At 35.2% G+C, this 25,323-nt stretch overlaps 1 protein-coding gene across 1 annotated transcript in view; it reads right to left on the bottom strand.

Annotated features, from left to right (window-relative positions):
• The window catches only part of NPFFR2 (neuropeptide FF receptor 2), a 280,297-nt gene that overhangs the window by 207,601 nt on the left and 47,373 nt on the right, over positions 1 to 25,323 (bottom strand). The gene's annotated exons all lie outside the window — the stretch shown is intronic.

Genomic DNA, 25,323 nt, shown 5'->3' with positions numbered 1-25,323 from the left:
CATTTCTGCCACTGGAAAACTGTTACTATTACAACAGCCAAGAATTACAGACTACTCAATACATGCTGGGTAATGTTTGAAGCACTTTATATTAATCAGCTCATTCAATCCTCACAACTTCTTATATGGTAATTACTATTATTTTTCCAATACTACAGATCAAAAAAGTAGTACACAGAGGCACAGAGTCGTTTAGTAGTAGGCATTGGAAGTCTGGCTCCAGAGGTCTCATTTCTAATTACTATAGTATGTTGTCTTCCATGATTTGACCCAAATGATGCAACATATCATAAGCATGTAAAGCTAGAATTTCCTGAGAACATAATTTCTATGTCACTCTAGGTAGAAGAAAATATGAACTTCAAAGAGGAAATTCTGCAACTTACATAGTTACTTTGCCAAAATTAATATTAAAATGTCTTCTAAAGGTAATAAAATCTACCTCAAAGAGATATTTACACCTCCATGTTCATTGCAGTTTTATTTACAATAGCCCAGCCATGGAAACAGCCAAGTGTCCATCCAGGAATGAATGGATGAAGATGTCACACACACACACACACACACACACACACACACACACACACACACACGAATATTATGCAGTCGTAAAAAAGGAAATTTTGCCTTTTGTGACAACATGGATGGACCCTGAAGGCATTAGACTAAGTCAAATAAGTCAGACAAAGATAAATACTTTATGTTCTCACTTCTATGTGGAATCTAAAACAGTTGAACTTCTAGAAAAAGAGAATGGAATGGTGGTTGCCAGTGGTTGGGAAAAATGGAGAGATATTTGTCAAAGAGTATAAACTTCCATCTGTAAGATTAATAAATTCTGGAGATCTAATGTATAGCATGGTGACTGTGATTATGAGTACTGTATTATATACTTGAAAGTTGTTAAAAGACTAAATGTTATCAGCACACACAAACGAATAGCAATTATGTGAGGGGATGGAGGCATTTAACCTTACTGTGGTCATCATTTCACAATATATCCATGTATCAAATCATCACATTGTACATCTTAAATTGACATAAGTATATGTTAGTAATAGGTCAATAAAGCTGGAAAAAAAAGGTCTTCTAAAGAAGTTGCCTTTGTATTTTGTGAGAGACTATAGCTTTTTCAAAATGTTACCAACAAATATTTTTAGCGTACTCTGCTTCAGCCTGTCGAGAAAAGCATCAGGTGTGAAAAGGAGGAATTTGAACCTGATTTCACCCTATTTTAGGTTATCTTTAATTATTCAGAAAATACCTCTTCAGAGAGAAATTGGTGGTTATCCAAACGTTAAGTATTATTGCTCTTCATGAAATGTGATTTTGGTCTCTTGGTCATTTTAGCATTCATTTTTCTCAATCACATATTACATTATACTCCTGGTTGCTTTCCTTTTGATTGCTTATCTTTCGTTATTTTTTCTTTCCTTCTCATTTTTTTAGGAAGAAATGCAATTGCTTTGTTTCAATAGCCAAACTACCATCCACTATTTTAGTTCTAATATAGATGACTTTTCATTTCTAATTCTAAAGGTCATATTTTCTGACAGAGGCCAATTTCTGAGAAATGAAGATTCATTTTTTTTAATTTCACTTAATTTTATATCATAGGATATATTCCTGTCTTTCTATCTGTCCATAGAGTAATAGCCCTAAGAATTTCATACATGTACTACTTTGTAGAGATCAATATATTTAGCTTCCTTCTGTTTATAATTTGATTGCTTGTGACCAGTTTGGGTAAATTTGTAATTTCTCAGAACCTGAGACATGATTAACATGGATATTAAAAAATTTTTGAGTCGGCATTTTTGTGAGACTTAGAACATAATACTAGGAGCTAGATAATTATACATTTTAAGTTTTATATTCTTGGATGCCATGTTGTATTGTCTACCTAAAAATAGCTCAAAATTCCATTAATGGTGAGAAGGGTTCCAAAATTACCTGCTAAATTCTAATCAGCTCGTTCTAAAGAGCAACCTGTCATCTACCTATGTCATAGTATAGGAAGATTCTGAGTACAGGATTGTTGTGAATATTACAGTATTAAGATATAGTCCAAGGAACTACTGGTAAAGAAGTGAGGGGTCAGGCAGGGAAAAGAGAGACAAAGCCATTTTGCAATGGCAAGCAAAGTCTCACAGAGGGTAACTTTGTGTCAGATCCCACAGAGGTCTCTGGAAGCTTTCACACCACATTTCAGAGTCACCCAGTGTAGGAAGGAAGCGCAAGGATCCCATCTCCCATTAAGAAAGAGAAACATGTGAAAAAAGAAGAAGATAGCAGGAGGGGAAGAATGAAGGGGGGGAAATAGGAGGGGGAGACGAACCATGAGAGACGATGGGCTCTGAAAACCAAATTGAGGGTTCTGGGGGGGGTGGGAGGATGGGTTAGCCTAGTGATGGGTATTAAAGAGGGCACGTTCTGCATGGACCACTGGGTGTTATGCACAAGCAATGAATCATGGAACACTACATCAAAAACTAATGATGTAATGTGTGGTGATTAACATAACAATAACAAAATTAAAAAAAGAGAGAGAGAAACATGTGGAAGGAGCCAAGATGCCCTTCAACAGATGAATGGATAAAGAAGATGTGGTACATATATACAATGGAATATTATTCAGCCATCAGAAAGGATGAATACCCACCATTTGCATCTACATGGATGGAACTAGAGGGGATTATGCTAAGTGAAATAAGTCAAGCAGAGAAAGACAAAAGAAACAATGGTTTCACTCATATGTGGCACATAAGCGATAGCACAGAAGACCATAGGGGAAGGGAGGGAAATCTGAAGGGGGGGGAATCAGAGAGGGAGACGAACCATAAGAGACTATGGACCCTGGAAAACAAACTGAGGGTTTCAGAGGGGAGGGAAGTGGGGGGAGGGGGTAACAGGGTGATGGGTATTAAGGAGGGCACGTGTTGTGATGAGCACTGGGTGTTATACATAACTAATGAATCATTGAACTACATCAAAAACTAATGGTGTACTATACAGTGGCTAACTGAACATAATAAAAAAAAAGAAAGAGAAACGTGGAAAAAATCATTGTATTTAAATGGAAAGGAACTAAATATTGAAGGATAAAAATTGCCACATCATTTCAACATTGCATCTTCGCATATATCCTCAGAATTGACCAAAATCACATGTATTTCTTTTTTTGATATCCTATATATTTGTCCATTAAGCTATGAAAAATTTATATGTAAGAATATATTAAAATTAGCTAATACAGCCTACATTATTCTTATTTTTTTAATAGCCACAGATTGTTTTTTAATTTATCCACATATTAGTACTTATTTCCCTGCTCCTTCTTAACGTTCTGAGAGTATTCTATAAACCTTGGTAATTTAACAAATAGGTTTACCTCTGTGATTATCCATCCATGTATTTCACCAAATATCCTTATTTGATTCCAATTTGTACTTTCATCAACAACAAAAAAATCAATTTTTCAATTCATGGTTTTTAATATTCTTGGAAGACTCTAAGAGTTGAATAAAAAGGAAGCATTCTAGCATATATTCTATATATGATATGAACATGATTTTCCAAAATATCTGTTAAAATAAATCCAAGGAATCCTATTTAAAACTCAGAAATCATTTTCTAGGCAGTGTCTCAAAAAAGGAGAAATAGCTCAAGAGTTATACCACATAGCATACAGTTTCTTCAAGAGTAGCTTTTTAATTAGTGTCACTTCCCAGCTGCTGATTTTCAAAGAGTCATAAATATGGAAAACCTTGATGTGACATCTGGAAATGACTAACTGGTGATTAAAAATAGTATCTTTTCCCCTAAAGAGCAGAAAACGACTTGGAGACATTTTCCAGCTAGCCCTAACATGTGAATTTAATAGAATATGTGACATTGATGCTTTATACATGAGGGAGAGGTGAAAGCACGACCCATCTTGGCTAATCACTGTGCTTACTTATATCAGGTATGAGGAAGTATAACACATGGCCTCATCTTCTCTTAGACCACATGTTGTGATAATTCTTTTTTTTTTAATTTTATTATGTTATGTTAATCACCATACATCAATAGTTTTTGATGTAGTGTTCCATGATTGTTTGTATATAACACCCAGTGCTCCATTCAGTACGTGCCCTCTTTAATACCCATCACCAGGCTAACACATCCCCCCACCCTGTTGTGATAATTCTTATATTAGATATAGGGACATGGTATAAGTGGTTAAGAATATGGTTTCTGGAGTCAGATTACATGAATTTGATTCCTGGCTCCAGTTCTTCTAATTAGTGTGACTTTGGACAAGTTACTTAGCCATCTGTGCCCTTCCATCCTCAGTTGTGCTCCTAATAGTACCTATGTTGGTTTTATAATGAGGAATAGATGAGCTAATACATGTAAAGTGCTTGTAACATTTAAGTCCCTAATAGTTTAAAATTATGCATAACTATAACTTAGCTATGTTACAAAAACTCACTGAAATAAAATTAACAGTGCTAAGGATGCCATAATCCTCCCTCTGTATTCATTTTAGATACTCATAAAGCAGAGGTTCTCAAAGTATGGAACCTCGGCCACCAGCATCCATATTACCTGAGAAACTAAAAATTTCACCTCACACCTGCTAAATCACAAGCTCTCAAGTTAATGCCCAGACGTCTGTGTTTTAACAAGTCCTCCAGGTAACTGTAAGACACAGTAAAGTATAAGCACCATTGTACAGCATATTCTTGCCTGCAGAATATTCTTCAAGCTAAAATGACTTTTAGCAACTGATATACAGAAATAATAAAAAATATCTGTGGTGATCTAGGATGAGAAGAAAAAAAAAACCCTTCCATATAACAAAAACAAAAGTTGAAACAAATTCTTGGCAAGGTTTTACTTGCAAAAAGAAATTAAGAAGTTTAGAAAAGATACATATACCTCAGGCCCCAGGCACGGTTATTTTGAAGTTCAATAATAAGACAATAAAAATGAGATTCATTCCAGGGTACCCGGGTGGCTCAGTTAAGCATCTGACTCTTGATTTCAGCTCAGGTCATGATCTCAGGGTCCTCAGATTGGGCCCCACGTTGGGCACCATGCTGGGTATGGAGCCTACTTGAGATTCTCTATCCCTTTCCTTCTGCCCCTCCCCCCTCTCTGTTTGCACTCTCACTCTCTCTTTAAAAAAAAAAAAGAAAGAGAGATTCATTCCTTAAACATTGCTTGAACTACTTCAAAATGTCTTATGCAAAGCACTGAGTACAAATCTGTAAGTTGTATACATTTAATAAATGATATTTGCTATTACTATTTACTAGCACAGTTCTATTCACAGCGTCATGAGAAATACTCAACCTTAGAATCACAGAGTCCAATAGAAATAATCTAGAAATTTTGTCCAAATTTGGTCTATTCTAATCTGTATCTGTTCAGAACCAAATCCAAACTATCTAAATTTTAATTTAAATAATATATTTTAATTCCATTTAATTATGAAAAATATAATCATTTACATCCATTACATTCTTTATTAATATTCAATTTGTAGTCCATCTTAGTTCATTCAAAAAAAGCCAATCTATATGTTTCTTACCACAATGCATTCTTAAGCTTCTAGTACTGTATTATATAGGTATGAGGCTATATGAAACTTCACTAACATTTAACTAAATTTTTAATTTTAAATAAAATGTAAAGATACCATTCCAGTAAACTGAATATACAGTAAGCCTAAAACAAGTTTCAAAAGCAGAAAAAGGTGGATATAAATCAAATCAGAAAGAGATTACTAATCTACAAAATTATCTCAAGCTTCATCTTGACAATGCTAGAGTTAAACTAGCAGCATTTGCTGTGAGATCTTAAATAGTATTTCCAAAAGCACTATACATGCTGCAAAATCAGTAATTCCTATTAAGCTATAAAAATAACCAGTATTTGTTGTTTGGGCTAACCACTTCAAAACAACATAGCACAAAACTATTCCAAAAAATAGAAGAGGAAGGAAAGCTTCCAAATTCACACTATGAGGCCAGCCTTATCCTGATACCCAAATCAGATTAAGACATTACAAAAAAGAGAACTATATGCCAAAATCTCTAATGAACATAAATGTAAAAATCCTCAACAAAATATTAGCAAACTGAATTCACCACAATCGAGTGGGATTTATTCCAGGGATGCAGGGTTGTATCATGCTGATTGATTTGTGAATATTGAACATCACTCAACAAGGAAAGGATAAAAGCCATATGATCATTTCAATTGATGCAGAGAAAGCATTTGCCAAGGTAAAACATCAATTCATGATAAAAACCCTCAACAAAATAGATTTAGAGAGAACATACCTCAATATAATAAAAGGTCATATATGGAAAACCCCACAGCTAACTTCATACTCAATGGTGAAAAACTGAAAGCTTTCCCCCAAAGGTCAGAAACAAGACAAGAATGTCCACTTTCACCACTTGTATTCAACATGGTACTGGAAGTCCTAGACACAGCGATCAGAAAACAAAAAGAAATAAAATGCATCCAAATCAGTAAGGAAGAAGTTAAACTGTCACTCTTTGCAGATGACATGATATTCAATATAGAAAACCAAAAAAACTCCACCAAAAAACTACTAGAACTGAATAAATGAATTCAGTAAAGTGACAGGACATGAAATCAATATACAGAAACCCAATGCCTTTCTGTACACTAATAATGAAGCATCAGAAAGAGAAATTAAGAATATAATCTCATTTACAAATGCACCAAAAATAATAAAATACCTGGAATTAAACTTAACCAAGGAGCTAAAAGACCTGTCCTCTGCAAACTATAAAACACTGATGGAAAAAAATTAAAGATCACACTAACAAATAGAAAGATATCTCATGTTCACATATAGGGAGGACAAATATTATTAAAATGTCCATACTACCCAAAGAAATCTACAGATTTAATGCAATCTATATCAAAATACCAACAAACAGCATTTTTCACAGAATTAGAACAATTGTAAAATTTGGAACCACAAGAGACCCCAAATAGCCAAAACGATCTTGCAAAAGAAAGACAAAGCTGGAGGCATCACAATCCAAATTTCAAGTTATACTAGAAAGCTGTAGTAATCAAAACAGTATGGAATTGGTACAAAAATAGACATATAGAACAATGAAATAGAATAGAGACTCCAGAAATAAACCATGATTATATGGTCAATTAATCTTCAACAAAGGAGGCAAAAATATGCAATGGGAAAAAGACGGTCTCTTCAACAAATGGCATTGGGGAAACTGGACAGCTACATGCAAAAAGAATGAAACTGGACCATGTTTTTACATCATATACAAAAATAAACTCAACATGAATTAAGGACCTAAACATGAGATCTGAAACCATAAAAATCCTAGAAGAGAGCACAGGCAGTAATTTCTCTGACATTGGCCGAAGCAACATTTATTCTAGATATGTCTCCTGAGATAAGGGGAACAAAAGCAAAAATAAACTGTTGGGACTACATCAAAATTGAAAACTTCTGCACAGCAAAGGAAACAACCAATAAAACCAAGACAACCTACTGAGTGGGAGAAGATATTTGCAAATGACATACCCAATAAATGGTTAATACACAAATATGTAAAGAACTTCTACAACTAAACATCAAAAAACCTGAAATAATCCAATTAAGAAATGGGCAGACGACATAACAGACATTTCTCCAAAGAAGACATACAGATGGCCACCAGACACATGAAAAAGATGTTCAACATCACTCATCAACAGGGAAATGCAAACCAAAACCACAACGAGATATCACCACATACCTGTTAGAATGGCTAGTATTAAAAAGACAAGAAAAGGGGCGCCTGGGTGGCTCAGCCGTTAAGCGTCTGCCTTCGGCTCAGGTCACGATCCCAGTGTCCTGGGATCGAGTCCCACATCGGGCTCCCTGCTCGGCGGGAAGCCTGCTTCTCCCTCTCCCACTCCTGCTGCTTGTGTTCCTGCTCTCGCTATCTCTGTCTCTGTCAAATAAATAAAATCTTTAAAAAAAAAAAAAAAAAAAAGACAAGAAAAAACAAGTGTTGGCAAGGATATGGAGAAAAAGGAATCTTCATGCACTGTTGGTGGGAATGCAAACTGGTTCAGTCACAGGGGAAAACAGTATGGAGGTTCCTCAAAAAATTAAAAATAGAACTACCATATGATCTAGTAACTCCACTATTGGGTATTTACCCAAAGAAAATGAAAACACTAATTCAAAGAAATACATGCACCCCTATGTTTATTGTAGCATTATATACAATAGCCAAAATATGGAAGCAACCCAAGCACCCATCAACTGATAAATGGATAAAGATGTGGTATATATATACAATGGAATATTACTCAGCCATAAGAATGGAATCTTGCCATTTGCAATAACATGGATGATCTGGAGCGTATAATGATAAGTGAAATAAGTCAGAGAAAGACAAATATCATATGATTTCACTGATCTGTGGAATTTAAGAAACAAATGAACAAAAAGAGACAACTCTCCCCCCCACAAAAAGACTCTTAACTATGGAGAATAAACTGATTGTTACCAGAGAGGAAGTGGTTGGGAGAATGAGTGAAATAGGTGAAGGGGATTAAAGAGTACATAAACAGTACACTTATCATGATGAGCACTGAGTAATGTATAGAATTGTTGAATCACTATATTGTACACCTGAAGCTAATATAACACTATGTTAAATATACTGGAATTAAAACTAAAAAAAATTTACGTGAGACAGGTTAAAATAAAAATAATAAACCTTTGGTGGTGGTGTTAGTAGTGATATTTCTTCACATTCAGTGTTGATTACTTTTATAACAACATGTATTATTATGTATTATTTTTACTAAGATTATAAAACTACTGAAAAATCAAAGTAATAGCATGAATATTGTGGAGAACATATTTATTCATATAAACATGTAGGACACAGGGAGACCAGTTAGGGAGCTATTGCAGTGTTCTAGAAAACAGATGATAGATATTCTTACCTAGGTGAGCAACACTGGTCATAGAAAAGTGGATTCCTACAGGGGTAGAAGTGATTTGACTTCATAATTGGATGTGAATGATGAAGAGAAGGAATCAAGATCTCTGTGGAAGAACCTTTCAGGAAAAAGTGAAAACAAAATAGAAGAGGTATTCAAAAAGAAGTCAATAAAAGGAGGGATGGGGTGGCTGGGTGATAGATTTTGGGGAGGGTGTGTGCTATGGTGAGCGCTGTGAATTGTGTAAGACTGTTGAATCGCAGACCTGTACTTCTGAAACAAATAATACATTATATGTTAAAAAAAAAAAAAAAAAGAAGAAGAAGAAGATAACAGGAAGGGAAAAATGAAGGGGTGGAATCCGAGGGGGAGATGAACCATGAGAGACTATGGACTCTGAGAAAGAAACTGAGGGTTTTAGAGGGGAGGGGGTGGGGGGATGGGTTAGCCTGGTGATGGGTATTAAAGAGGGCACATATTGAATGGAGCACTGGGTGTTATACACAAACAATGAATCATGGAACACTACATCAAAAACTAATGATGTAATGTATGGTGATTAACATAACATAATAAAATTTTTTTAAATGTCATTAAGAAAAAAAGAAGTCAATAAGAGGAGACTTGTAGAGATATTCTAAACTTTGTGAGAAGGAAATCGTTGACTTTTGAAAGAGTGTTGTCAAAAATGGTGAAAATAGAAGTTGGATTGTAGTCAAGTGTTGATGGAATAGGTTTTACTTGGAGACTTGGACTCAATTTTGATAAAACTGTGTAGTTAAGTGAAGAGATTAGATAATAGCTTGTGGTGAAATCAGGGTAAAGACAGGTTTTGATCTAGGATGAGAAAAGGTTAAGCTTTTATAAAAGGTAAGGAAGTCCAAACTGCAAGAGAGAAAACAAGAAACTGATTAAACAATTTTCCGGAAAAGGCAGGAGGGTATGGGTTCAAGGACAGAGAATGTTTCAATGGCCTTGAAAACCACCCTCTCCCTAGAGAAAGAAAATAAAATACTTAAGGAAGTCATGCATACATTTTGAGGCTGAAGTGGTGGATGTTGAAGGGGTTCTGCCCGGGAGCCTTTACTTTCACACTGAAGTGGGTTTCAAGATCATTAATTGAGAATGATCATGTGGGATGAGGTTGGAATTTGAGGTGAGTTGTACATCTGTACACATGTGGAAAATATAGGTAATTAGGACTGAAAAAAAATATCTCCCGGTAGTACTAAGATCTCACCTGAATGAGGGAATTGGGATTTTTAATAAATTCAGCTAGAATCACTCCATGAGATTGGTATAACCTACAAGTGGCTAGGAAGTTGGAAAAGAATGCTGACCCCCTCCCTTTGGCCAGGAGGTCTGGGCCTCCAATTTCGAGGGGAAGGGAGAAGTACTGCCTTTTATGTAAGGTCACTATTTAAATACTTCTGGACATTTTTATTACTAATTGTTAGTGCTTTTTCTTATTATTTGTTAGCGCTTGAAGAATAAACTATACTGAAAAAACAAGGTAGTATGTCAGTAATGAAAATGTCTTTGCTCTGTAGGTAATGTTTTCAGATGTATCACTTAAAAAAGCACAGAATCAAATCTCAGGCATTCACTGCACTTAGAGAGAAATACTGTTTTGGAGATATGCGAGGATCACTTTTAAGCACACGGATCATAAATATATTGATCCCAAGCATTATACAAAAATGATAATTCCTTAGTCTAGTATCAAAACAAAACAAAACAAAACAAAAGAAGTTTCACATCGTCGCTACAGACTCAGCATGCCAAATTTAAAATCATGAGTAAGAGGCAATTTTCCTTATCCCAGAAGAGGAATACACAGGACCTGTGTTTCTTTCCTTTGGTTGTCAAATTACAAATCTCATTTCAATGCACTGCTTATTAGCACCTCTGGGGGAGTGTCAGATAGAACATAAGGCAGAAGGACATAAAAATCAGTCACTCCTGTTAAAAAATGCCTAAAGTTGGATGTGAGTAAGAAGTGGAATTCAGGTGCTTAACATGTTTAATAATAGTGTAGGAATTTCTTTCTCTGGGCTAAAAAAAGAAGGACATGTTCAGTGTATTCTGCTCCGGAATCTAAACTACTTTTCTCCAAAACTGCTCATCTCCTTCCTGAGTCAGCTTGCCTCTGAATCTGGCAGGAAGAGGAATAGAAGTAGCACTGACAGGTTATCTAGAGACTTTAAGAAAAAGTTTATTTTGTTTTGCAATCCCCTACCCCAAGCTGACTGTGCTATTATGTCTCTTTCATGCTGTTGTTAGAAATCACTAGGGCCTTAATGTTCCACGGAAATCTGGAATCCACATATCACAAATCAAGATTTTGCCCTTGTGCTTTTATTCACTGTTTTATTTTTTATTTTTTTAAAGATTTTATACATTTATTTGAGAGAGAGCATGAGCAGGGGGAGGGGCAGAGGGAGAAGCAGACTCCCCGCTGAGCAGGGAGCCTGATGCCGCTTGATCCCAGGACCCTGAGAGCATGACCTAAGCCAAAGGCAGATGCTTAACCAACTGAGCCACCCAGGCACCACCCACTGTTTTTATTTTTATGTTTCTATTCATTCATGAAGCACTTCAGTGTTCCCAGAAAGCCAGGGTAGACCAAAGGAATCACTATGAATGACTTTATTATAAAAGGCATATAGAAAGACAGCAGAGAGGAAAGAAGCTTCATATATGAAAGATAAATACTTTAAAGAATATGCCAAGAATAGTTTAAAGTCTTATGGCAAATGGTGCAAATACCATACTGCTATAGGGGAGGAGGGAGAAGGAAGACACAAAGAGATCAAGAAAGGAGAGATCATTTGCAATCTCAAAGTCATATTTACCTTATAACACAAGAAAATATACATGGAAGAATATATAAAAAGGCAGATGAGGAAACAATGATTACAACAGAAACATTAAAATAACCACAAAATTGAAATGTGCTTGAGAGGTGCAGATATTTTACTGAAATAGGATTCTATGAAAACCACCAAGAATACTCTATAGTCCTGTACCAAGTGGTACACATACCATACTGGTATAGATTGCACGTATTAAGAAATATAGAAACAAATGCTTCCATTAAAATGCTGACAATACTTTGTGCAGTAATTCATCTATTGGCTTTTATTTTATTTATGTGACATAGAAATGCTTGTCCTCTGAGGTACTGATCACTCTTGAATATTGCCAGATTTCAAAGTGCTGTATGAAGCCACCAATTGGAGAAATTGCCCCTCCCCAGATTTACTACAAAATCAGTGCTGTGAGTTCTAAATTTTGTCTCAATGAAGCTATACAAGAGTTATGCCAAAATTAGGTGTACAGAATTCCATTCTCAGCATTGTGAAGGACTCTTTATACTAAGCCCTTCAATATTTTTTAAATGCTGCATGAAATAGTTCTAAAATGCCTCTTAAATGGATAAACCTGACAAGAAATTAAGAAAATATGCTACGCTAAAAACAGGAATTCAGGAAGGTAAGCAAGCAATGAGGAAATGTATTAGTCCAATGGATTAGGACAAGCTCACACAACTTTGGGGACTAAATTCATATACTTTCCATGGTTTTCAAATATGCAAGCTGAGCATTTTTATTTATAACGGAATTCAGTTGAAATTACAATTTCGCTCCAGCAGAAACAAATACAGATGCAGTCTGAAGGAACAACTTCAAGTCAATCCTTTAAGAATTCTTCCAATAGAGTTCCACGAATAAGCTCACAAACCAAAATGACAACACACAAAAGATCTAAGACAAGCAAAGATGCAGAAAGGAATTAAGATTAAAGAGAAAGAACATGTTAACAAAATCTTTTTTTAATTAGGGTTTAAACAGTAATAAGATAAAAATAATATACTGGGAAAATAATCAAGCAGCATGCAATCTGAGGAAGTGACAATTAGGACCAAGTATTCTAAGATCTTTATTCTTCACATTCTTCGGTACTAGTGTAAGACACCAATAAGCTATATATTTTATAAATCAGTTTCACAGAGAACTATCATACTGCCCCAAATTAATCTAACCATTCAATGTAACCCTAATCAAAATCCTAGCAGGCTTTGCTTTTAGAAATTGACAAGCTGATTTTAAAATTGACCTGTAAATACAAATGGTCTAGAATAGCCAAAACAACTTTGAAAAACAAAAAGTTGGAGAACTATCACTACCTATTTTTAAAGGCTTGCGAAATTATAGTAATCATCACCATATGGTACTGGCATAAAGACAAACAGATCAATGATACAAAGGGGTCTAGAAATAGATCCACACATGCATGATAAATTAATTTCCAACAAAGTTGTCAAAAAATTAAATGGAGAAAGAATATTTTAGCAAGTGATGCTTCAATAATTGTGTAGACATGCAAAAACAAAAATGAAGCCTCTCTTGCCTCACACCAAAAAATAAAAATAAAAACTCTGAAATGGATTGTAGACCTAATTGTAAGAAATAAAATTATAATTTTTTTATAAAATGGGAGAAATTTGAATGATTTTGACCAATATTTCTTATATATGATACAAAAAGTACAAGTCCTAAGAGAAAACACTAATAAATTGGAGTTTCATTGAAATTGAAAGCTTTTGCTCTTCAAAAGATACTGTTAAGAAAATTAAAAATTGGGGCGCCTGGGTGGCTCAGTCGTTAAGCGTCTGCCTTCGGCTCAGGTCATGATCCCAGGGTCCTGGGATCGAGCCCCGCATCGGGCTCCCTGCTCAGCGGGAAGACTGCTTCTCCCTCTCCCACTCCCCCTGCTTGTGTTCCCTCTCTCACTGTCTCTCTCTCTGTCAAAAAATAAATAAAAATATAAAAAAAAAAAAAAAAGAAAATTAAAAATTAAGTCACCTCCTGGGAGAAAGTAGCTGTAAAACAAAAATCTGACAAAGCTCTTACATCAAGAATAAAGAACCTTGGGCGCCTGGGTGGCTCAGTCAGTTAAATGTCTGCCTTCAGCTCAGGTCATGATCCCAGGGTCCTAGGATCGAGCCCCACATTGGGCTTCCTGCTCAGCGAGAGCCTGCTTCTCCCTCTCCTCCCTGTTTATGCTTTCTCTTGTTATCTGTGTCACTATCTGTCTCTCTCTCAAATAAATAAATAAAATCTTAAAAAAAATCATAAGGAAGAAATACTTTTACAGTACTATAAAAAAAAACAAAATCCATGTATAAGGAGACCCATGTGTCCAGACCTGTGTTGCTCAAGGGTCAACTGTAATGGTATCTCTGCACTGTTAGAGTGTCATTTGAAAAATGCAATTAACAATATGTATTTTCTAATTGCTTCCAAATTTGGTAAAACATAACTGTAATTACAATACTCTGACATGGAGTAAGATTTTGAATGACCTTATAAATTGGAACAGAAAATTCATTTAAAAATAGAGCTAAGTAGATCTTGCAGTTCCACCTCTGATTCACTAAACCTGGTGGTATTTGAGTTGTTTTGGTCAGGAAACACTATTAGAAGAAATGCTATTTTCATCTCCTTGCTAAATATTTCCTTTCCAAGAGATTAGGAAGGAAAGACGGTTATGTACTGAATGTTTGTGTTCTCCCCAAATTCCTATTTTGAAGTCTTAATCCCCAATATGGTGGTATTTGGAGGTGGAGCCATTGGTAGGTAATTAGGTTGAGATGACGTCATGAGGGTGGGGCCCCCATGATGGGGTTAGTGTCCTTCTGTAAAGAGGAAGAAAGGCCAGAACATATACACACACACTCTACCTTATGAGGATATAATGAAAATGCGGCAATAGTCAAACCAGAAGGAGGGCTGTAATCAGAAACTGAACCCTGCTGGACCTTGATCTTGGACTTCTCAGCCTCCAGAATTAAAAGAAAATAAATTTGTGTTGTATAAACTACCCCATCTATGTAATTTTGCTATGGCTGCCTAGGATGACTAATACAGATGAGAAAAGGGAACTTTAGAGAAATTCATATTGTAAACATGGTTTAGACAACTGCATTTACAATTATGCCCAAGTTCGTCTCTTAATAAAATGTATTCATTTCTCACTGTGTTTTCCTCATCATGTCACTCTAATCCCACAATATTCTCCACTTTTGTATTCTAATCCATTGCTTAACATTTTCACCTGAGAATCCTACTGGTACCTCTTTGTGTTCAAAATGAGTATAGGAATACCCTATTTTCCCTTTACAGACAGGTCTGTTTTCTAGAACACATGAAAGATGATTATATTGTAGAAAAATGACCAACTTTTCTGTATTTCCACTGCAGTTTTAAGAAGAGTAAATGGAATTACACTGTAACAAGATATGTTTAGGTAGACAAGAATAAAATTCTTAAAGCAACAGATGATAAAGTTTGGAAGGGGAGTATTTACCTTTATTTCCAATAAAGAATGGAAATCTCTATAACTAGGATACATGAAGGCTTTCAAATAATTTCACTGAAACATAACTTACAGGGAGAGGAGGACTGAACATGAGTATTTACTCATCCCAAAATAAGATTTTATTTATTTGAGAGACAGAATGAGAGAGAGCATGAAGGCAGAGGAGGGGCAGAGGGAGAGGGAGAAGCAGACTCCCTGCTGAGCATGACCTGAGCAGAAGGCAGATGCTTAACCAACTGAGCCACCCAGGCGCCCCTAAAGAGTTAATTTTACAGAAAATCAATCATTCTGTTAGTACTTCGGAAGTGCATTTTTTTAAACATTTAAGTTTTTTCTCCACTTTTTCTCTTAATAAATAGGAAACCACACGATGATATGTGAAATGTAGACTATGTATGGGCTGCAGAGTAGAAATATTTGCTGCCACATCATTTCTTCTGATTTTTCTCTTACTATACAATTTGGCCAATTCATTCATTAATCACCAATTTATCCACAGCAGCTCTTTTTATAGGCTTTAGTCTTACAGTCAAAAGAATTATTTTTTCTTTTGCATCTTTGGGAACGACAGAATAATAATAGCAATAATAACAGCATCAGCAACTAATATTTGTTTAGGAGTTCTATAATCCAGACACTAAGGACTATTTCATTTTATTATTACAATGGTTCCACTATCTAAGTTTATATGGCTAGTATGTGGAGGAGAAGGCATTTGTATTCAGGGCTATTTTACTCAGGGCCAGCATGTCTAGCCACTTTGTTCAGTTGCTTCCCAATGACATCATGAGTAAACATCAGTTGCAGTATAAAAGCACCACAGTCTGTGGTTTAGCAAAACCAGAAAATATACCACCTGATACTGGATACAGAATAAAGATATGACACACAAACATCTGAAAATACAGACAAACCTTTCCAGCAGCAATGGATACCTCCTACATCAGTTTAAATTTATGGATATTAGGACCAGGTCCATTTCAGACTCAAATTTAAATTGACTCCATTATTTAATAGATAAAAGAACCCATCTGGAATTCTTCAAGAACTAAAATTCTGGAAGATACCCCTATTATCATTTTACTTTCCATAAGAAGTATAAATTAGACATATAATGCAATTGTCTTCTTAATTGACGTTAAACCTGGACATGCAAATATATGTAAATTATAGATACATGCTCATAAGCATGTCCCAGTGCCTACTCAGTTTACCATCCTTTTGAATATGCACACTCCTTTAATTTCTTTTTTGAATCCTTCAAAGACACACAACATTGGAGCATGAAATTTTAAATAAGGCAATTGGATAAACTGCGTTCAACAGATGCACACTTAAGTTATGAAAGTATTGCTCATTAACTAGTTCAATAAGCACCTTAATTAGAGCATCTGCAACCACTTAGAATTTTCTTTTCTTAAACTACTTAGAATGACCTGAATATAAATCATTAAATTTTAATTTAAATGGGGAATTTTGGTGAAGATCACCTACAGCATTGTGCAGACACCTTATCAGGATTTTCAGCTCATTTGCCTATTAAGGCCCTGGATGAAAGAGAAAGAAATGTACTTGTCAGTGGTTCAGATAGGAGGGACTAAGGGCCAGAATTCATCAGGACTTTTCACATCTGTGATGAAATCTGGCAAGTTCTGTTATTCATCAGAACTTCTATTTTAGGTGAACCTGTATCTTTGAACAGGTAAGACCTTTAATGGGAACCCCATTAGAAAAAGGGGATTAGAGTTAATTTTCCCAAAACCCCACTCCACCCTAAAATATCAGGCTGATAGAGGCCATGAGAAACCCAGATTTAAAATCTCTTTAGGGATGAAGATAATTTTCCATTTTCTCCATAGGAATTCTGTCAAAAATAAAAATGGAAAGGAATCCTCAGTAACCAGAGGTTTACAGAGATAAAAATTCAAAAATAGTCCTCATAGAATAGTATTTCTCAATCTGTCTTCAATGTTCCACAACTCTATTTTGGCCAGCAACTCTGTAACTAAGCGGATCAAGGTCTGTCCTTATGTTTTATTCATCATTTTTACTTAACCTGAACTTCATCCTCTGACTTCAATACCCATAAAACTATGTACCTGCTCCAGGCCAGATATATACATATATGCATATATATAATTCCCTTCTAAACCAGCCATTTTTTCAGCCCAAGTTCAGAAACATCACAAGTTTACATCTTCTTTCTCAAGCACCCAGGAATGAGACAGTGTATTTTATGGAGCATGAATGCCATCACATTTGAAGGTATAATAATCCCTAAACTTAGTACACAGCAGTTCTTTCCAATCAACTCGACAAAGTCAATCCATCTACCACTCTAAGATTTCAAGTGGAATGGAATCTATTTAATGCCTCCAAAGACCAGAGTTGGTGAATTTCCCAAACTTGGACTTAAGTCATTAACTCTTAAATTAATCCCAAGGAAATTCCCATGATACACTGATTTGTCAAAATGACAAAATAGTAACAGTAATATTAGGAATAAACTTGGCCTTTTTCTTTTCCCTCCTTAGCTTAGCTCCAAGAGCCAGGTTGTTTTTAGAACTCACAAATGAGAGTCCTCAACATGTTTCATTTTTAACTCATAGGCCTCCCACAAAAAAAGTCTCTGTGTTGTACACAAACATACCTGATGTCATAAGATGATTTAGATTAGTTTTCAATATGGTAGTGGTTTCAAGGCATTCGAGGGGTTCCCTAGAACTAACTCAGGAACCATCAAAAGGGACAAGAGGGGCGCCTGGGTGGCTCATTCAGTTAAGTGTCCAACTCTTGATTTCGGCTTAGGTCATGGTCTCAGGGTCATGAGATCAAGCTCCACATCTGGCTCCCTCCACACTCAGTGCAGAGTCTGCTTGTCCCTCTCCCTCTGCTCTCCACCCCACCCCCTGCATGCTCTCTCGCTCTCTCAAATAAATAAATCTTTAAAAAAAAAAAAGACAAGACATTCAATTTTATGTTTTCCCACTCTCTATTAAGCCAGAAGAGCATGGCTCTTATTAGTTTTTCATATTGAGTTTTAGTTAAAGATTGTAGTTGAAGAAAGCACAAGAAAACTTTGAAACATGGATTTAGGTAATAGAGATCCTGGAATTAGGACATATCAAGGGAGTACTTAAATTTGTTCTAAGTTGCCAAGTAAAGTTAGGCTTCAGGGGACAGGCAAATATTATGGAGCATCTCCTCATAATATTTATATCTGAGACAGATATAAAATAGGTTTAATTTAAAACTAATGGTACATCTACTATCTACTTGAATTTCTAAAATACACCTCATGGGTAATAAAAACAAAACAGTAACTATTTTTTAAAGGAGAAACTATGTATGCAACTCACCAATAGGACAGGCTATTAGACCTTTTTTTTTTTTAATATAGTGTGACAATTAATGCCCTATTTAACTTACTACAGTTTTATAGGGAGTATGGAATTCCTGAATTTCTGCTTAAAAAAACAAATAAAAAAGAGCCATGAATGATTCAATCTATCATGCTTTTTCTTCCAAGAAAGGATAAAATGGGTCACTTTCATATTATTTGCTCTACCCTGCAAGAAATCTCATCCAGTATCTTGGAATAAAAATGTGCCTTTTTTGTAAACAATCTAATTCAATTTTTAATGCTTCTGTCCTTAGAAATAACTGATACAGAAGTTACACTGAAGAGGAAATGGTCTTTAAGAAGCATACATTCTAAACTGATCATATCACCACGATACCTGGTGACTAAGGTTATTTTCCAAGCCACATAATTTAAAAAGAGCAAAAGGGAAATTAAAATGAACACATTTCTAGATGAACCAGGCTTATGAATTTAGAACTAAAGGAAAGGGGAAAGGATTATCTCTTTTTCAAATATTCTAGATTCAAGAGAATTTCTAGTTTACATATTCCACATTTTTCTATAACTTTTCATAATCCCCCCGATTAATTCAAGGACTCAGAATCCCAAATGATAAAATGTATTATTGTTTGGTTCTCCTGCTTATGTTTGAATTGACTATAGTCATAAAGAACTGTGAGGAGGAAATGGTTTAGGTTACCAAGGGAGTAGGACAGGCTCTCCAACAGGATACAGGGACACTTGGAGTTCTGAAAACATTATTTCAGCAATCTGAGTTTTCTCTGAAATTTTTTAATTGTATGTTTTAATTTGAGATAATCCAGAAAGTATAAGAGACATATTCTGAATCAATTAGATGATCTACAGACTACTGAATACCATAATGCCTGGGTTTACATTAGTTTTTATAATTGAGGTAATGCCAAGTAATACTTAATTTTCCCAGGCTGATGAGAAAATAACAAAGGAGATTTAACATATAAAAGACGTATTTCCTCCCACATCCTAAATGAATGTTAATTGACCTACACAGTAGTTTGAAAAAAGGGAAATAATGGGAGAATTAAGACATTTGTTACACACAAATTAGAATTGGCATGCTGAACTCAAGACATAATAGGAAGCAAAGATTTAATTTCACTAAGAATCATGCATCACATCAAACTTATATTACTGCCTTTGTTTTTATAGATTTTGTACTTAATTTCTAAATTTGTTTTGATCAAACTGTTTTTGTTGGATTTATAGAGAATTTTAATTAGTTCTATATTTGTACATATTTTAAAAAGTTAAAATAATAATTCCTTGCTATGTCTTCAATAGACCTTAATATTTTTAAATAAGTGAATAAAGTTAACAAAACATTTTTGTTTTTTGAACATTTTTTTCTTGTTTTAGAGAGGTTTGTTCATTAGTCAAGCTTGAAAAACACCATCTTCTCATGCAGAACATAGTATTCTAATGTTTTTCTTATAGCCATGACTATAAGGTGAATTTTCTTCTCTAAACCCATAATGCATAAAAATTAAATAACACTCAGCTATAAGTTAATGTGTGGTTCTTTGTGATGCATCAAAATGGTATAGGAAGCCTTGCCTTGATATTCTGAGATTCTATGCACTTCAGAAGAGCAGCGTATTGTGTAAAATTTATTTTAGTTAAAAATATTTGTTGACTTCAGGTCTCACATTTAGGTCTTTAATTCATTTTGAGTTTATTTTTGTGTATGGTGTAAGAAAATGGTCCAGAAAGTACAACATAGGCAATATAGTCAATACCGTAATAACATCGTATGATGACAATTACACTTATGGTGGAGAGCACTGCACAATGTATAAAGTTGTTGAATCACTATGTTGTGCACCTGAAACCAATAGAACATTGTATATCTACTATGCTTAATAAAAATTTTAAAATGTTTATTGAATGCTTACTATATGCTAATCGTGGAAATTCAAGAGTAAAAAGATGTAATTGCTCTATTGTCAACAGGACACACATGTAAGCTGAAAATGTATGAGAATCTGTTGATGAATGCTATGATCAGAGTAACTAGAAATCCTATACTCAGGGTATCTAAGATCAGGATAACAACTGGAAGCTCATGTATAAGCAGTCCTACCCAAATGTGATGGATCACCAAAACTTCCTATAAAGGTGACATCTAAATTGATTTATTAAGCATATATATTTCTTAAGCCAGACAAAGGAAGTTTAAATTGAATGCTTGTATTTAAAAGAACTCCTCACAGAGGAAGTAGTTTTCACAGAGGTTTAATATGAAACTATTATATACTTTCTAAATATAAATATGGTTAGTAATTTTCTTATATTCTGAAATACTTTTGACCATTATCACTTCAAATACTGTATCTTAACCTATTTTTTCCATCTGTAGTTTCTACTTGATACTTACTGGTTTTTCTCATTCTATCATCTATATCTCATAACTTCTCTTTCATATTTCCTTTTTTGAGAGAGCACAAGAGCGGGGGGGGGGAAGAGCAGAGGGAGAGGGAGAGAGAGAATCTCAAGCAGACTCCCCATTGAGCTTAGAGCCCATGGGGCTTGATCTTACAACCCTGAGATCATGACCTGAGCCAAAATCGAGTCAGATGCTTAGTTCACTGAGTCACCCAGGGGCCCCCTCTTTCATATTTCCCATCATTCTATAGGTTTATGTGACATATGTAATTGGCTTAGATTTACACCCCAATACATTTGTTTTCTCTTTGGCTATATCTAATTTGTTATTCAATCTGCCCAATACGTGGATATTTTTTTCAATATAATTTTTTATTCCTGAGAATAGATTTGGCTCTTTATCAAATAAACTCTATTTTCAAAACATATTCTTTATTTACAGTTTTCATGAGTAGTTATTTTAATAACTTTAAATATAATTACCACCTCTGCAAGACTGATCTATCATCGTCAAATCTTGTGGGAGGGGAAAATTATTTTGTTTTGTAAGCTCTAATGTTGATTATTTTTCCATATTTGGTTTGTAATTTTTTAATTTAAAATTATTTCAGTGTAAAATGTCTGTTTTTGTGAGTCCTATTATCTTGAGTTGTGACAAATATTCCTACAGGGCAATTTTGTGTTTGCTTTTATTCATATCACTGTGAAAGTCCATAATGTCTATTATATTGAGATCTTAATGTTTCCTTGGAGGTAGGAAAAAATATTGAAGGTTGCCTACAAAGAAATAAGACACATGCAGATATCACATTCTTCTCACATCAGTACTTTATGGTTGGAATACAAGGGAGCAAAATCTGTAAAATTCTGAGGGAAAACTATTTAACATAAAATTCTATGCATGAAAGCAAAATAAAAATATACAAAGACTCAAAGTTTACTACCACTGTCACACTTCTGAAGAATGTCCTTGAATCCCATAAAAATACATAAAGAAAAAAATATGTAGGCTAAAAAAAAAAAGACATGAAACCAGGAATTCTCATTAAAAATATACATATATTGGGGCGCCTGGGTGGCTCAGTCGTTAAGCGTCTGCCTTCAGCTCAGGTCATGATCCCAGGGTCCTGGGATCGAGCCCCGCATCGGGCTCCCTGCTCCGTGGGAAGCCTGCTTCTCCCTCTCCCACTCCCTCTGCTTGTGTTCCCCTCTGTCGCTATGTCTCTCTCTGTCAAATAAATAAATAAAATCTTTAAAAAAAAAAAAAAAAAAAAAATATATATATATATATATATATTATCAGACTAAGAATTTTGCAGTTCTAGAAAACTATGTCCAAATTAGAACCGAAATGTGATGGGCTCCAAAAAAGTCTTCAAACAAAAGGATTGGCCATAGTTGAAATAATAGTTATTATTGGTAAAGTGAGGGATGGTATTATTGATATGGAAAAGAAGTATATATTTCCTGTCAACAAGAGAAAGAGCCAATAAGAAATGCCAAGGAAGAGAATTGAAGGAAGTAAGGCAAAGCTGAAGAGAAGGAAAACATTTACAAATTACCAGAGAGACCTAAGCAAGAGAAGATGATGGCCTGAACTAAGAAAGTGGAATATATACCATAGGTATGCAGAGAAAATTTGAGAAATATTCAGGGGACAATGTCAACAAATCCTATTGACTGACTAAATGCAAGAGAGATGAAGGAGTGACAGAGAAGGAGTTAAGGATGGTCCAGGTTTCCATTTTAAACAGCTAGAGATGACGGGTGTCTGGGTGGCTCAGTCGGATAGGTTAAGCATCTGCCTTCCCCTCAGGTCATTATCCTGGGGTTCCCTGTATGGAGCCCTACACTGGGCTCTCTGCTCGGGGGGAGCCTGCTTCTCTCTCTCCCTCTGCTCCTACCCGCTCTGCTCATGCGCTCTCTCAAATAAATAAAATCTTTTTCAAAAATTAAAAAATAATAAAGACCTAGAGATGAAAGTTTCATTTGTTGAGATCAAAAATATAAAAAGAGGAACATATTTGAAGGAGAAAATATAAAGCTGGGATTTGTTGGAATACTAATGATCATTGAAGCTACTTAGAAGCCATGGTAAACATGTTTTATTGCCCCTATCATTCATTGCTTAAATCAAAAATAACACTCCACAAAGTAAACCTGGGGAGTGGGTAGTAGAAAAGTCACATGCATCTGAGATTTTACAATGAGTGATCAATGCTCTGTATTTTAGTCCAAAGAGGAGAATAAGTTGGTGTATATGTTAGTATTTCTTCTCTATAATGAGAATTTTTTAAAAGTCTACTACCTCTTTTGTCATGGCTACCGGAAGAACTAAATTCAACGTTCACATGTAACATCTTTATCATTTTAATCCTGCTTCTATTGGAGAGCCTGTTTTTATACATAAATTTCAAAAACCCAATGGCACTTTTTGTAAGAAATTGGGTATCTGTACAAAGCTTAAACTGTGGGTAGCAAAGGAAAACAGCATAAAAGAATCAGTTGCTCCAATATACAAGCACTTCTATTCATCCAGAAAGATGATCTGTTGCTCTAACACAACAATTCATACTCTGACAAGGAAAGCATCTCTTCCCTCATGTTCTTAGTTATGAAACTTCTATTGTTATGAAAGTGCCACTCAGAGATGCATATTGTCATTAAGAGCTAGTGACAAAACAGAAAACGAAGATCTTTCCTAAGCTTAGTAAGAAATTCGCTCATTGGCTCCTCATTCGCTCGTATGATCCTGATAGGAGTCTGGGCTGACTGCCCAAGCTGCATATATAAATATAGTTTGGGTAACTGTACGTGGCACACCCTGACCACACTGGTTCTTTCTCTTGCCCTGTCCAGACAGAATGCTAGGCATGCCTGAAAACCGTCCTGTAAACGGGAGGCTTATTTCTTTCATATCTATTTGAGGGCTTTGCTGGGTATCTTTCCAAACTGGAAGAGAAAAGATCAATTCTAGAATATTTTCTATTTATAGATCGCTTTCCTTTTATACTGATCCATTCAGTATATCTACTCAAACAGTAGGGCCTAGGTCTCTACAGCAAGGAAGTTGAGGTCAGGAAGCACTGATTTGAATCCTAGCTTGGCCACTTGCTGGCTGTGAAATTTAAAGATTTTATTTATTTATTTGAGACAGAATGAGAGAGAGAGAGAGCACGTGAGAGGGGGGAGGGTCAGAGGCAGAAGCAGACTCCCCGCTGAGCAGAGAGCCCGATGTGGGACTCGATCCCGGGACTCCAGGATCATGACCTGAGCCGAAGGCAGTCGCTTAACCAACTGAGCCACCCAGGCGCCCCGCTGGCTGTGAAATTTAAAGAAATTCAGTTGAGTTCTCTGAACGCAAGTTTCCTAATACCTTACAATATAAGGCAGCAACCATAGTATTTCTGGCCTAACTTGAATTAACCCCAAACTCAACTTTTGTTCTTAAATCAGTACCAGGGAGGCTAGGGACTACAGTTTTGTTTATTGATGAATCTTTTGTCTTTACTGAGGTAGGGTCTGATACATTTATTTATTCATTTGTAAATCACTGTACACTGCCCTCCTTTACCTCCCTACCTGTATCATAAGTGTATTTTTATTAAAATTAAATTTGTTCTTTAATGGATTTCAGCTTTGAGGCTAAATGATTTTAAATGAACCATCCCAAATTATGCATCATCATGTTCTTCTTATAGCTTCACTTTCAGAATGAGCTTTGGAAAGCTTATGTGAGAGCAATTTAATATTTTGGACTTAACTTGTCAGTGTTTAATATCCATGTTATATAGTGTAACATAATAAAGTAGTAAGATTAATTTCTTGTTTGGCTTGCTTAGTGTCTTTAAATTTAATTCAAAAAAGAACATTGAGGGCATTTAGAACAATTGAATAAGTGCTAGAAAGTATGTAAGAGTTTATGGTGAATATACTGTATAACATGAGATTTATGTATGTGTGTGCATGTAGTATTTATAAAGTGCCAGTACTTAATAGAAGTTGATATTTACATGATTTAAGAGCATACACACACACACAGTATGTGTATATATTTAAATATACATAAATAAAATCCTCACAACAATCCTGTTCAGTTTATCATAAGTAAAATTAGGAAACAGAAGTTCCAAGAGTCCAATTTT

This window comes from Phoca vitulina, unplaced genomic scaffold (assembly GCF_004348235.1).
Source record: "Phoca vitulina isolate PV1807 unplaced genomic scaffold, GSC_HSeal_1.0 scaffold3, whole genome shotgun sequence".
Classification (NCBI taxonomy): domain Eukaryota; kingdom Metazoa; phylum Chordata; class Mammalia; order Carnivora; family Phocidae; genus Phoca; species Phoca vitulina.
Note: the sequence above shows the minus strand (reverse complement) of the source record. Positions and strands in the feature narration are given on the sequence as shown.